The sequence below is a fragment of the Hesperophylax consimilis genome, chromosome 17, assembly GCF_061612785.1.
Source record: "Hesperophylax consimilis isolate HC1 chromosome 17, BYU_Hcon_1.0, whole genome shotgun sequence".
Taxonomy (NCBI): Eukaryota; Metazoa; Arthropoda; class Insecta; order Trichoptera; family Limnephilidae; genus Hesperophylax; species Hesperophylax consimilis.
This window is the reverse complement of record NC_142852.1, coordinates 26,560,467-26,575,924: the sequence shown is the minus strand read 5'-3', so window position 1 is coordinate 26,575,924 and position 15,458 is coordinate 26,560,467.

Genomic DNA, 15,458 nt, shown 5'->3' with positions numbered 1-15,458 from the left:
CAGTTGTTTGCATATTTATTGAGTTAAAATTCAACAGTTTCTACACGTGTTAATATTCAGCAAGTATTTTTTATCCCGAAATAGGATGCATGAGAGCAGGAACCAAGAAAAAATAACCAAAATTTAATTACTTCGGTTAAATCCTATTTGACACATGATACGTGTCCGGTGATAAGCATCATAAAAGATTCGGCGCGGCGTCGTAAAATTTCAATGCCATTGTTTACGATTTGTTCTTTGTAGTAATTTGCAAGTACCTAAGCAGGTCGAGCTGTTTACTATTAATTAGTTAGTCTGCATTCTTCTCTTGACGCCAAATATCTAACAACACAACATTTCTTGATTTCAAAAACAGTCAGAATACACAAATGAAACTTTAAACAGCTTTATTGCAAAAATACAATACATGCACATCTGACATGGTTTTTCGGGACTGTCGATTTGTTAGGTTTGTTATTGAATATACTCACATTTAAACAAAAGTTTTAAAAACAATGGCAATGGACGAAAAAGTTATGGGACAGTAAGGACAGGATTGGTCTCGTCGAAAAAGAATCACAAGGAAATGGCTCTCTGCAAGTGTCGATACCTGCAAATAAATACACAAACAAAATATTTACATAACAACGTCAAAAACAAATAAACAATTTACTTGCAAATATCACGAACATGTTCACATTAAAACTCCAAATTATTTAGTTGCTTTTCTGCTGAAACTCGGAACACAAATGAAAATTTAATTAAAATTTATAATAACCCTTATCAAATCAATAATTAACCAGGTAAAATAATGGAACTGTTTTGTTGAGACTTTGAGGCAGAACTAACTTTCACTCTCGTGGAATGACTCGCAAATTGTGCTGAATATGAAATGTTCTTAAAAATCATTATTCTTAGTTACGATCGTTCTTAATAATAACCGTTCTTATTAATTACCGTGATTAATTATCATATGATGATTTTGTATGTTAACAATATATTATGTATGTGTTCAAAAGTCAAATGATGAAAATGTTTTTTTTTTTAGTTATCTGGTCGCCATGATAATTATAATAATTGTCTATGACTTCATTCTTGTCTATGCATAACCTATAATTATTTTTGACAAGTGCTAACAAGTGCTTTCTTCTCCGAGAGCCGTTTCTTCCTGTTAAACATACTATCCCACTCCTGTGATGGTTATTGGTAAAGTAAGTACTTATTCTTATATTCATCGCTATTCATTTGGTAGCTGCCGTTATTCCAGTTTAGTTAGGGAATCATTGGGCGTTTTGTCACAGTAGAATGTTTAAACTGTCAATTTGACGTCTACCTATTATTAGATTAGCATTTCGAAGGCATTTATTACAATGATCACAAAAAAAACATATTGTTAACAGATATTTTGTTAAAAGCGGAATGGCGGTAAACATTGTAAACATATATATAGTTTTCCCACTATAAACAACGTTTCTCTTAACCGTTGTCATATCTTCAAGGTTTACAAATGTGTTTTGGCTACGTCTTCGTTATTTTAACAGGATATTCCAAGCGAAACCACATTTATTTATTTATTTATATTTTTTTTTCTAGATAAAAGAAAATTACATTTTCACTTATTTAACTAGAAAAAACTATTACATTTTTTTTTACATTATTTTTGGCTTTCACCCTTCAAGGGTGTTCTTGGCCATCATTTAAAATTATTGAGAAATAAAAGGTGAAATTAAATATTAATTTTATTTAAATAGGCAAATTTAAAAATTATAATGTCAATTGGAGTCGAGTTCAGACTTAGAAGAGATGAGATGTTGAATGGAGGGGAGGCAATTTTAGATAAGGCTTGATACAAGAGAGGATATTTGTTTAGAGAGGGACAACCAAAAAATATGTGATCTAAAGTTCCCACTTCTAGACCACAAAATGTACAATCTGGGGAGTCAAGGACGTGAATTTTAAAAAGGTGGGAAGGAACGGAACAATGTCCGATCCTCATTCGAATGAGTGAAGAAATTTATTTTTTGGAAAAATGAGGGAATTGCTGAAACCACGGTTTTGATGGAATAGTCCTTTGTATTGAGGCATAGCAGGCTCCCTTGGATTGGCTAGCAATGTGCCAATACTCTGCCCAAACATTGCGGGATCTATCTTTGATGATGGAAAAAATGTCAGATAACACATTAATATATTACACAACGATTTTATTCACGATCATTGTTTTGTTGATTGATCATAAAACTGAACAACTTTTTAAAAAATTAAACTACACTTTTTTTTCATTTTTAATTTCGTCTGGGAGGCAATTATGTATGTTGCTCCCCTCGTAACCAATGGATTGCTTGCCGTAATGAGTATGTATGGTGTTTAAATGTATTTTATCTTGTTGCCGTGTGTGTGTGTTTACTTGGTACGTTTTAATGATTTCTGTATTTGGATGTATGAGTTTATTATTTATTTTTCATATAATGAGACATGTATTATATTCATAAAAAGTTTCTTAATTTTAATAGTTTTGTTTTCATACATAATTTTTCTGTTGATGTTCTAGGTTTGAAGTGAAATAGCTTTTTGATTACTTTGTTTTGTTTTACGTGTAGTTCATTTATATATGTTTCATATGCATTTAACCAGATTTCAATCAAGTAGTTTAAATGTGAATGTACGAGGCTATAATATAGACCTTTTTTTAAATTTTATCTAGTAACAGATATGATATCCGGCTAAATACGCTAATTAAAGGGGTGATTTTATCTTTAATATCTTGAATATGCTATTTAAAAGTTACGTGTTCATCAATGCACAGCCCAAGATAATTTTCCCGTATTAGAATTTACAGGTTGTTATATTCAATTTTTAAGGGTACGTAAGGAGGAATGATTTAACGATTTGAGCTAAAAATCATGTATCCTGTTTCAATTTAACTTTTAAATTTTATCATTTTATTTTATTTTAACAATGTTCTGTTTCAGATATATTGTTTGGGGTTAAACCAATAACCAATCTCTACCAAAGCAGACCATGGATCTACTGAAGCCAGATACTACATCCATCAAGACGGAACCAGGGCTCCAGGAAGAAGATGGAGGTTAAATTGCATTTTCAGATTTAGATTTCGACCACCCAGCTGTAACGAAGGAATGCTCGCAATATGCGGAGAGTACTCAGACAGTTTGTTGCATTGCATACGTGTTAAATATAGAACTTAAAATTCGGATGTCCGGAATCAATTTCTCTTTTGAAATGTCGTACAAACAGGACACACACTTGTGCACACCATCCTTTCTTATAAAACATGAGGTGTATTGGGTATTTACCTTAATATGTGTCCTTGCCGGAAAATACCAAAATACAGCACTCATTAAACTTTATTATATTATTCATAGTAAGTTGTCGGTTCCTCGATTTTCACCTTATTTTATTTGAGAAATGATGTGAATTACACGTATTATACGTTAAAAATACATAAATATTGATTGTAAAAACAATATTTCTTTGACCGAAAACAACCAATTTTTCAATTTGGTAGGCGGGAATGGGTACCGCCGCCCTGGGAACCATTTATTGGATTACCAACACCTCTGCCACAGGTCACCCCAAGTGGTTCGCTACGTTTGGTGACTTAGCAGGGGTGCCCGGGTTCATGGGTTAAGGTTTGCCGGGTCTTGGTGGCGGGTGCGTCGGCCCACCTTCTGCGTGGCGGGCCGGTTGGGAGATGCTGGTTGAGGGAGACCCTTTACAACCGGTTACCGCTGTCCGGGCCGCTCGATAGTACAGGGGCCCGACCCTCAGGCTCACGACTAAGGGTGGGCTGCCCCATCAGCGAGTGAAAAAACCCCGCCACTGCTGTTGTGCCGGTTCGTGACCGGAGGGGACCCAGCAGCAGCGTTTGGGGCGCATTGGATGCCCTCTCCAGCCGGACTCTCCCAGCCTATCGCCTAGCACCGCAGTGGGTGGGCTGGAACCAAACGCTCATCACTCCTGGATAGCCTGAACCCCAGATTCCTACCCACCCCTCATACCTTTCCTTTCCAGACCTTTCCTTTCACCTCCTACCCTTATAAAAAAAAAAAAAATAAATAAATAATAAATAAATTCATGAACATACAACACAACAATTTTAACATCGTTACAGCGGCGAGTAGCAGGCGTCCCCGGTGCGGGCCAAAACTGTTGGTAAATTTTGCCAACATTCGCGGCCTGCACACAAATTTAAATTCCGTCCATCACCATCTTTTGTCCCAACGTCCCAACCTTCTTTTCCTATCCGAAACTCAGATAGCCGAGCCGCCAGACTCCTCCTATCTGGACTGCCCGGGCTTTACCCTCGCAAGCAAATTCCGACTGAAAGGAGGAGTCTGCCTCTATAGTCGAGCTGACGTCAACTGTGTGCGACTATTGAGTCTGGAAAACTCCAGATTCGACGTAATGTGGGTGCGCGTCAATCTTGCCAGTACGGCAAGATTCTACGCATGTCTATACCGCTCACCGAACCATAGCGAATCAGACACTTCCGAGCTCTTCAAACATTTGAGCGATACTATTGATGATCTCTTGCCCCGCTACCCTTCGGCCGAGTTTATTGTTCTGGGGGACTTCAACGTTCATAACGAGCCATGGTTGAAGTTCTCAGGCCCAACGGACTCGGCTGGCCGACAGGCGGAATCCTTTGCCATTTGCTACGGATTAGAGCAATTGGTTCAGGAGCCTACAAGGGTTCCTGATGTCCAGACTCACCGCTCCAATCTGTTAGATCTTTTCTTAACTACTGTGCCACACGGTTATAAGATTGACGTCACAGCGCCTCCGGGATCATCTGACCACTGCCTAGTGACGACATCAATCCCCGTTAGCCTCAGACCAACCAATGAGAGGCTGAGGAGAAAAGTGTGGCACTATAGGTCAGCAGATTGGTTCGGTATGCGGGCCCATTTCAACGCTTTTCCGTGGTCAGCTGTTTGTTTTCGGACTTCGGACCCTTCAAGATGTGCCCAGGAGATTGGTGAAGTCATCAAATCGGCGATGGATGGCTTCATACAGTCGACTACTAAAGAAACTGGTGTGGGCTCAAAGCCGTGGTTCAGTCGACAATGCTCCGAAGCAGTCCGACGAAAAAACGCGGCTTACCGAGCCTACAACACATCTCGAACGCCCGAAAGCAGATCAGCATACAACAAATCGGCAAAGGAATGCAAGAGAATCATCAATAGGTCGAAATTCGAACACGACCTGCAGATCAGCAAAAAGCTGGCTGCCTGCCCGCATGGCAGCAGAGCATTCTGGTCGCTTGCGGGCTCAATAGGTCGAAATTTTTGCAAACCCAGTTTGCCACCTCTTACCAGACCTGACGGCTCACTAGCAAACACCGCCACCGAAAAGGCTAACTTATTAGGGAAAATGTTTGCGGAAAACTCGACCCTCGACGACGGGGGTGCTATTCCGCCGTCGGTTCCTCACTGCGGCTTCTATATGAAAAAGCTGAGGATCCGGCATCGGGATGTACTCCACGTCATACGGGGGCTCGATGTTAACAAAGCTAGTGGACCTGATGGAATACCTGCCCTGGTATTGCAGAGGTGTGCTGCGGAAATAGTTCCAGTTTTGACAAAGCTCTTCAAAATGTCCCTGAAGTGTGGCACTGTGCCCTCTGGTTGGAAAAAAGCGGTCATTCACCCTATTCCCAAGAAAGGTGACCGCTCCAACCCGGCCAACTACCGCCCCATAGCGATCACATCAGTTCTGTCCAAAGTGATGGAACGTGTGATCAACGACAAACTGCTCACATACCTCGAGAAGAACAAAATTATCAACGACCGTCAATACGGATTCCGGCGGAACCGCTCGTGCGGTGATCTTCTCGCGTATGTGACGCATGTTTGGGGGCGGTGCCTGGAACGTCACGGTGAGACCCAAACGGTCGCACTAGACATATCCAAGGCCTTTGACCGGGTCTGGCACCGAGGACTTGTCAACAAATTGCATTCTTACGGACTTCCCGCATCCCTGTGTAACAGGGATTGCTGACTTTTTAAGGGATAGGTCGATTCAGGCGGTTGCTGACGGTTTCACCTCTTCCTCGCACTCCATAAATGCTGGCGTCCCACAGGGATCGGTTCTGTCTCCGACTTTGTTTTTGTTGCACATCAATGACCTTTTGACATGTGCACCGATTCATTGTTACGCGGATGACAGTACAGTTCATGATAGCTTTTTGTTTGACAAGCCCCCAAAGGGCACACAAACTCCAACGGCTCGGAGGGCTTTGAAGCAGAGAATGGACGGTTATCTCGAGAGTATTTCCTCCTGGGGTAAAAATAATCTCGTCGAATTTAATGTTTCAAAGACCCAATCCTGTCTGATTACGTCTAAAAGGGATCCAAATGATAATCTAGTCTCCTTCAACGGAAGCAATCTTCCGAACAGGCCTTCCATTGATATGCTTGGTGTAACTATAAGTGACCAGCTCAGGTACGGGGGCTCCATCGAATCCAGAGTAAAGTTGGCCTCTCAGAAGCTGGGCGTACTGTACAGGGCCCGCAGATACTTTAATAGTACACAACTGCTCACCCTGTACAAATCGCAAGTGCGCCCTACTGTCGAATTTGGCAGCCATCTCTGGTCTGGAGCCCCAAAATACCTGAAAAAAACCCTTGACTCTGTGCAGAAACGGGCGGTCCGTTTGATAGATTCCCCAATCTTAACAAACGGACTGCAATCTTTAGAGCACAGGCGTCAAGTAGGTATGCTGTCCTTGTTCTATCGGTATTACAATGGAAGATGCTCTGAGGAACTAGCGTCATTGATCCCTTCGGCACCGGTGCGTAGTCGGGATACACGCCAAACGCGCGCCCAACTTTGTACACAGTTGACACTTGTCACATGAGAACGGGTCGCTTCTACGATTCGTTCTTAAGTTCAACAGCTCGGCTGTGGAACGAACTGCCGGCCTCTGTGTTTCCTCCCTCCTACAACATGGGACTCTTCAAGACCCATGTTCACTCCTTCCTCTCCAAAAAAAGACCCTCCACACAGCATCCCCAAAGATGACATAGGCCCCGAGGGAAATTATTTTCTTCAGGGCCTCCTGTGTGGAGTAAATGTAAAAAAAAAAAAAAAAAACCAAACTCTCTACTACAGGTGCTCTAGAGAAAGGTTTTTCCTTCTTGAAGAATCGGTCCCTGAAGCGGATATCTGAGGTCATTTTTTATCTGACATTGACCTTGTTGATCAATGGTATTTATTCGTAAAAGAATAGTTTATTGTTTTTCAATTAAAAAAATTCTCGTCAATATCAATTTGACGAAGATACAGGGCTGGCTCTATGCGGGCGCAATTAGTGCAGTTCGTCCCGGGCGTCCCTGGGTACTTAACCTATCACATCGCCCTTTATATTATTTTTGATAAATACCGCTCTGCAAAAAAACCCAAATCATCATTTTAATTTTGGTATACTGCCTCGGCGTGTACTATTTTAGACTGTGAGGGCAGCCAAAATTAATCTTGCGCCTGGCGCCGTTTGATTCAGGGCTGGCCATGAAAAGATTCATTATATTTATTGTCCTTTTTTATTCCAGGAAACATTAATGTGAAGACAGTCACCATAAACGCGGATCTTGGACCCCAACAAGATGAAGCGGCGCTTACTTATATGAAAATTGATATAGACCTGTTGGATGTAAAAGAGGAATGCTTAGAACGCTTTGGAAGAATTTCCAAGGAAGCAGGTAAAACCAATTTTTCACTGTAAACTTGAACGATTTGGACTCTCCTATTTTTTTATCGTTTCTACGAACTTACTTCGCTTATTTACTCTAAGTTTAGAAAATAAGTTTAACTGAGTCTTTTTCATCCATGTTATTTTTCAAATTTGTCGACAGATCTTCAGACGCATTTTGTGGAAAAGGGATTCACTCCTCCCCATCACAACTACTCCTCCTCTCCTAAGTCAAATTTTGCAATAAACGTACGCACCTATGCAAGAGAAAAAACTTTTTCTTGTTCCAAGTGCAACTATTCAAATGCTCAAAATAGAAAGTTAAAGAGGCATATGCCGACCCACAGTGGAAAAAAACCTTTTTCATGTTCCGTGTGCAACTATGCGTGTTGTCGAAAGGATCATCTGAAGAGGCATATGCTGATTCACATTGGAGAAAAACCTTTTTCATGTTCGGAGTGCAACTATGCGTATTGTCGAAAGGATCATCTGAAGAGGCATATGCTGATTCACATTGGAGAAAAACGTTTTTCATGTTCGGAGTGCAACTATGCAAGTTATCAACCAGGAAACCTGAAGACACACTTGTTGACTCACAGTGGAGAAAAACCATTTTCATGTTCCGTGTGCGACTATGCATGTAATCGAAGGGTTCAACTGATTAGCCATATACTGACTCATAGTGGAGAAAAACCATTTTCTTGTTCCGTGTGCAACTATGCATGTTATCGAAAAAGCGATCTAAACGTACACATGCGGATTCACAGTAGAAAAAAACCTTTTTCATGTTCCGAGTGCAACTATACGTGTTGTCAAAAGGGTCAGCTGAAGAGGCACAAGCTGACTCACAGTAGAGAAAAACCTTTTTCATGTTCGGAGTGCAACTATGCATGTTATCAAAAAAGCGAACTAAACGGACACATGCGGATTCACCGTGGAGAAAAACCATTTTCATGTACCTTGTGCAACTATGCATGTTATCGAAAAAGCGAACTAAACGTACACATGCGGATTCACAGCAGAGAAAAACCCTTTTCATGTTCCGAGTGCAACTATACGTGTTGTCAAAAGGGTCAGCTGAAGAGGCACAAGCTGACTCACAGTGGAGAAAAACCTTTTTCATGTTCAGAGTGCGACTATGCATGTAATTGAAGGGTTCAACTGATTAGCCATATGCTGACTCATAGTGGAGAAAAACCATTTTCTTGTTCCGTGTGCAACTATGCATGTTATAGAAAAGGTCAGCTGACGAGACACGTGCTGATTCACAGTGGAGAAAAACCTTTTTCATGTTCCGTATGCAACTATGCATGTTATCAAAAGGGCCATCTGAAGAGCCATATGCTCTCTCACATCGTAGGAAAACCTCTTTAATATTCCGTGTGCAACTAAACATGTTATCTGAAGTGCAACATGCTAACTCACGGTGGAGAAAAACCTTTTTCATGTCCCGTGTGAAACATTTCATTTTATCAAAACGCCCATCTAAAGGCCCTCATTCTGTCTCACAGTGGCGAAAAACCTGTTTTATGCAAGTGCACATATTAATGTTATTATAAAAGCAATATGAAGCGCACGTTAAGTCACTACGGAGTCAACATTTTCTTTTTCCTTGTTCATCTATGGATATTCTCAAAACGCACATCTAAAAAGCCACATGCTGTTTCACAGTGGCAACAAACTTTTTTCATTTTCCAAGTGCACATATTCAGATTCTAGGAAAGGCCACCCATATAGGACATTTGTTGGAACACATGCTGACTCAGAGCGGATAAAACCACCCTTTTCTTGTTCCTAGTGCAACTATGCAAGTTATCAACAGTGTTCCTTGAAGAGAAAATACTTAATGACAGCTGAGAAAAAACTTTTTCGTTTTCTGGCTGAAGAGAGATTTGAAAAAACGTGTGCGCACTCACAGTTTTTTTTTCGTATTTAATTATGCGTTTTCTCGAAAAGAATCTTTGACTGGACACTTTTCTTGTTCCTTGCGTTAACATTCACCTTCACGAAAACTATTTACAAAATAAATTCTAGTATTAGATATGATTTGTTTCACCAGAGAGTTTCCAGTATATAAAATAAGTATAATTTTAAAATGGTCAAAATGTTTATAACCTTTTGATTTCCTTGAATTTCTTCTGAATCGCATTGCAAAATATTTGATTTTTTTTTAAACTTAAATGTACTTGTAAGTTAAATGTAAATGTATGTGTAAAAAAGATAATTATGTCATGCTTCTAACACGAATATCAAAATATATGTGAATATGTTTACAGTAATATGTTTAATTATTTTTTCAAATAATATTTTTACACTTCTACATTCACTTTCTAAACTGTAGAACTGTAGAAGCAGCTACTAGTGCATTCTAGAACATTTTCTTTTTTGTTTACTATGCGGAGATCGCACCTTGTACCTACTAGAATTATTTGGTAAACACAACCGCTAGGTACTTCAACCGCTCGAGAACGTACTACCTGGGTAGACAGAAAAAATTCCAGTGATTTGACTGATGACAATTTTCCTCTGATATTTTAAAATGTAAGTATTTTTCTCCTTACATAACTGAACCGACAAATCATAACTTAAGATTTTTTTTAAATCTTTACTAATTGAAAATTGCTGTCGAAATGGCTTCACGCAATCATACATTTCGTTACGTGCTTAAAGCAGATATAATTCCGTTAAAACGTAATCAACAAATTCGTACATTTTTGTACTTTGACAATAGTTATTAAGATTATTCTGGTAAAATACATTGCTTGTAGAGAAAATTAGGACGAACTGCGGCACGAGAATCAATTAAGTATTGATCCTGTGTAATGTAGTAAAGCAGGGAACAGAAAACAGTAAAGAGGGGTTTGTAAGGGCTGCAATGCCAATATATTCTATGATTTTATTGGAAAAAACGAAAACGCTTTCATTTAAAAACAAAGTTGAAATATTCTTGTTTTTGTAATTATTTGAAGTAAATACAGATAACTACTTATTCGCTACAATTTTTCATTTATATCTAACATTACGTTGCTTACCGTAGTTAACATTTGAACTCTCACATTACTGAAAATTAAAAAACATAATTTTTTGATATTTTTTTCAAGAACTCTTTTAGACCCAGAAACCTAATAACGCGGTTTAACTATTAAATTTTGATATCCTTGCCTAGTTAAGGGTTAACGACTAATAGGATAGTAATGTGTTTGCCCTTAGTTTTTAAAGTGATTTTAATCCTTATGTATAAAGAAACTGAAATAAAGGTAAGTGTCCAAATCGCTTGCACTAAATTTTATTTTAGAAACAATGATTTTTTTAATTTTGTGTACATATTTTACTGTGATTTGTTAGTAAGGTTCCGGATTTCCCACAGTCAACAGGTTGAAGATCTGCTGCCCCAATAATGTTTATAATGCCCAATTGTTCGAGCTTTCTTATGTATTCCATAATAGCCAAGTTATATATATTTTTTTTTTTATAGTGAATACCTCACAAGAGTCCCAACTGCTCCCGTCTGGAGCCAGTGAGACTATGGCATCCCCAATTGGGGGATGTTGTGAGGCTGAAGGTAAGTGGGGAAGGGAAAGAGGAAGGTGGGGAAGTACCTGGCTATTCAGATCTAGTCACTAAACACGGCTTAAGCCATTTGGAGCAACGTTTCAATTCTGAATGGTGGTCTTACACCAGGGCGATACTGGTAGTATCTTCCACTCTGGAACGTGCCGCAAATATACTATATATTATTTTAATTAATTAATTGTGAAATAACACAAATTAATCAAATAAAATTTATTTGCGCTCGCCGGGTTCGAACCCGCGACCTTCGGAATGGCAGTCCAATGCGTTACCACTGGACTATGCCGGCCGTCAATATATATGGTGTTAAAGGTGGATCATCTTAGTCTAACAACTTCTTACTGGATCAACATACTATGGGAAGAGGTCAATATATATTTTTAGTTATACTAGTTTAAAAAATTACTTTGACCCAACACAAGAGGCCCTGAGGAAAATAATTTCCCTCAAACTTTACCGCCTATGTTATCTTTGGGGTGCTGTGTGGAGGGTTTTTATAAGGCGAGGAAGAAAATTTGTATGAGCGGAGGCTAGGAATCTAGGGATTAGTGTGATCAGGAGTGACGGTCGAATGAGTAATAATAGATGTTATATAAACAAAATATTCTTTTCTTTTATGTCTTATTTTAGCAATGAATATATACAATAAATGTCCAATTTTCTTCGCTGTTATATTTCCGTGGATTTGATGAAAAATATGATGCTGAACAAACCCCACTGTTTCAATATGATTGCTTTCTCTCACTATCCCACGAATCGTGGTAAAGACCCGTTCTCATGTGGTCAATCTTACCCGTGGGTGCTCGTTTGGCGTGTTTCCTGACTGCAACGGTAGAAAAAGGACCAATGATGCTAGTTCCTCGGGGCAACTTCAATTGCAATAACGGTAGAATAAAAACAGCTATCCCACCTGATACCTGTGCTCTTAAAATTTCAAATCGCTGGTTTTGTGGAATCTATTAAAACGACCGCTCATTTCTGCAGAGGATTTTTATAAAAACGACAAAGTCAGTGGAACAGAGCCACGACTAGTAGTACTTCATAGTAGTAGCCATACTCCCCTCAGGTATAGAAATTTCAGTAATACTTCACCTGGTGCGGGTGTAGAATCACTCTACGTCGTTCTTCTATGTTGTCTCATTCGCCGACAGCAAAATCATTTGTCACACGAGAAGTGCCCAATAGTTGCAGTCGTGACAAGAAAAAGGTTTTTCTTCACTGTGGGTACGCATGTGAATTTTAAGACTGCCCTTTGTAGAACATGAATATATGCAGTCGGGACACGAAAATGGTTTTTCTCCACTCTGGGTAAACATATGAGTTATAAGTTGGCTCTTTGTGGAACATGCAAATTTGTAGTCGGCACACGAAAAGAAAACAGCTGCAACTTTTACAGATATCGTAGCAGGCGCTAATGAGTCACGCTAGCATTATAGAAAGAGAAGTTAGTTATATAAACGCTGCCTTTAGAATTGTACGTCTTCAAAGATGCACCGCAACTATAAAATACGAAATCACTACAATAGATGCACCGCGTGCTAAAAACTATAAAATACGATAACACTATAACAGATGCACCGCGTGCTAAATACTATAAAATACGAAATCACTATAACAGATGCACCGCGTGCTAAATACTATAAAATACGATAACACTATAACAGATGCACCGCGTGCTAAATACTACATGTTACCACTAGATTGAACATTAAAAACTATTTTTAAAATACCAAGCTTAACAACAGTTGGAAGACCTAAAACTGATTGACATTCTATATTTGTGACAAAAAATAATATTATTTGTGACTTCTCCATTAATTTGACATACAATATCACATTGCCCAATAATCGGTATTTTATTACCTTCAAAACCAGACACATTTACATAACCCGTTTTTAAAATAGAATTTAATAAATTTAACTTTATAAGGTTTTATAATGACATGACATCTTATGTCAACCTCTGTATCCAAAATAAAAAAAAACTAAAATCATTTCTTAAATTTTATTATTAATTAATAAATCTAAGAGCCATGCTTGACTTGAATTATTGTTACTATATATGTTTCTTATTGTTCCAACGTAATGAACTTCAGAGAAATAAGTACTCTCATCATTAGGTTTTGATGCTTGTAAAAATTACATGACCTGCATTTTTCATTGACGGCTGGACATTTATATCTGTGTAGCTGACCACATCTTCCACAGGGTATATGGCCACTTGACGTTGAAGGTGATGATGACTACGACGGTGACCCGTGACGATTGAATTGACCACTTGACGATGAATTGACGAACATAATGACTTGATCCTCTTGGACTTGACACTTTTGGACTTGAAGAATGACTGTTGACATTTTGACTTTGATAAGGTGACCGTGGCTGTCTTGATGCACTTTTATGCTGACAAATCTCTCGCAATTTCGACTGTTTTTTTTGTAGCGATAGTGTTGAATCTTGCAGAAGACGTTGACGTATGTGACTTAAATTTGAGCTCATATTTGCAATGAAAATTTCTCTTACTAGAGATTTGCTGCATTTGCACTTTGGACTAATCCTTTGAGATCTAGTGATGGCATTATCATAGTGATATGACAGCCATGACAAAGTAATGGTATCCGGATTGAAGAATCTTTCTTAGAAAAAAATAATTCTTTTAATACAATCATTTCGCATAATTTAAAAATATACAATATTCGTGTTCCAACTGTGATGCAAGAATATATAATATTTATAAGTGTTCAAACTGTGAATGTATTTTCTGTTGATTGTAATCCTATTTTTACTATTTCTTTCTCATATTCTAACTTGTGCAGCAAGTCAAAGCCCCACGGGCGTGAAATGAACGCAATAATAAATTAAAATATTAATAATTGCAATCGGAATATGTGTAGAGTTTTTCTCCTGTATGGGTAAGTGTGTGATGTTTTAAATTTTCTATTAGAGAAAATGAATAGCTGCAATAGGAACATGTAAAAGGTTTTTCTCTGCTGTGGGTGAGCATGTGACTCTTCAAATATCGCTTTCGAGAACATGAATAATTGCAGTGTGAACATGAAAAAGGTTTTTGCCGCTGTGAGTCAGCAAGTGTGTCATCAAATCTACCTTTCGATAACACGAATAATTACATTGGGAACATGAAAAAGGTTTTTCTCCACTGTGGGTGACAATGTGTTTCGTCAAATATCTCTTTTGAGAACATATAAAACTGCAGTGAGGACATGAAAAAGGTTTTTCTCCACTGTGAGTAAACATGTGTGTCGTCAAACTTTCCTTTCGAGAAAATGAATAATTGCAATGGGAACATGAAAAAGGTTTATGTCCACTGTGAGTCAGCATGTGTCTTTTCAAATATCTTTTTAGAGAACATGAATATTTGCATTGGGAACATGAAAAAGGTTTTTCTCCACTGTGGGTGACCATGTGTTTCGTCAAATATCCCTTCCGAGAACATGAAAAATTGCATTGGGAACATGAAAAAGGTTTTTCTCCACTGTGGGTGACCATGTGCATCGTCAAATCTGTCTTTCTACAACTTGAATAATTGCAATGAGAACATGAAAAAGGTTTATGTCCACTGTGAGTCAGCATGTGTCTTTTCAAATTTCTTTTTAGAGAACATGAATATGTGCAGTGGGAACATGAAAAAGATTTTTCTCCACTGTGAGAAAGTAAGTGACTCGTCAAACTTCTCTTTCGAGAACATGAATAATTGCAGTGGGAACATGAAATTTTTTTTTCTCCAGTATGGATACGCAAGTGATGTTCTGACTTTGACTTGTAAAAGCAGGAGTAGTTACAATAGGTACAAGATATTGGTTTTTCCACATGATGCGTTTTGAGATCTGTCGATAAGTCTGAAAAAAATAATGAATCAAACTAAATAAGTGCAACTGGTTCATAGAACTATTAAAAGATTATGAAATAAAAGAGTATGAATGTTTTAATTTATAACGGACAACATTAAATTTACCTGTTTTCTGGGTACTTCTATGAAAGCGATCTAAGCATTCCTTTTGAACATCCGGAAGGTCAATGTCAATTTCCGTATAAGAAATTATCCCCCCGTCTTCTTCTAGGGATCCTGGTTCTGCGTTGATGGGTACAGTTTCCACAATAATGTTACCTGTAGAAACAGAAAAACAATATGCAAGTATTATATACGTTGATATGCTTAGACGAATGTGAGGTTCTAGTA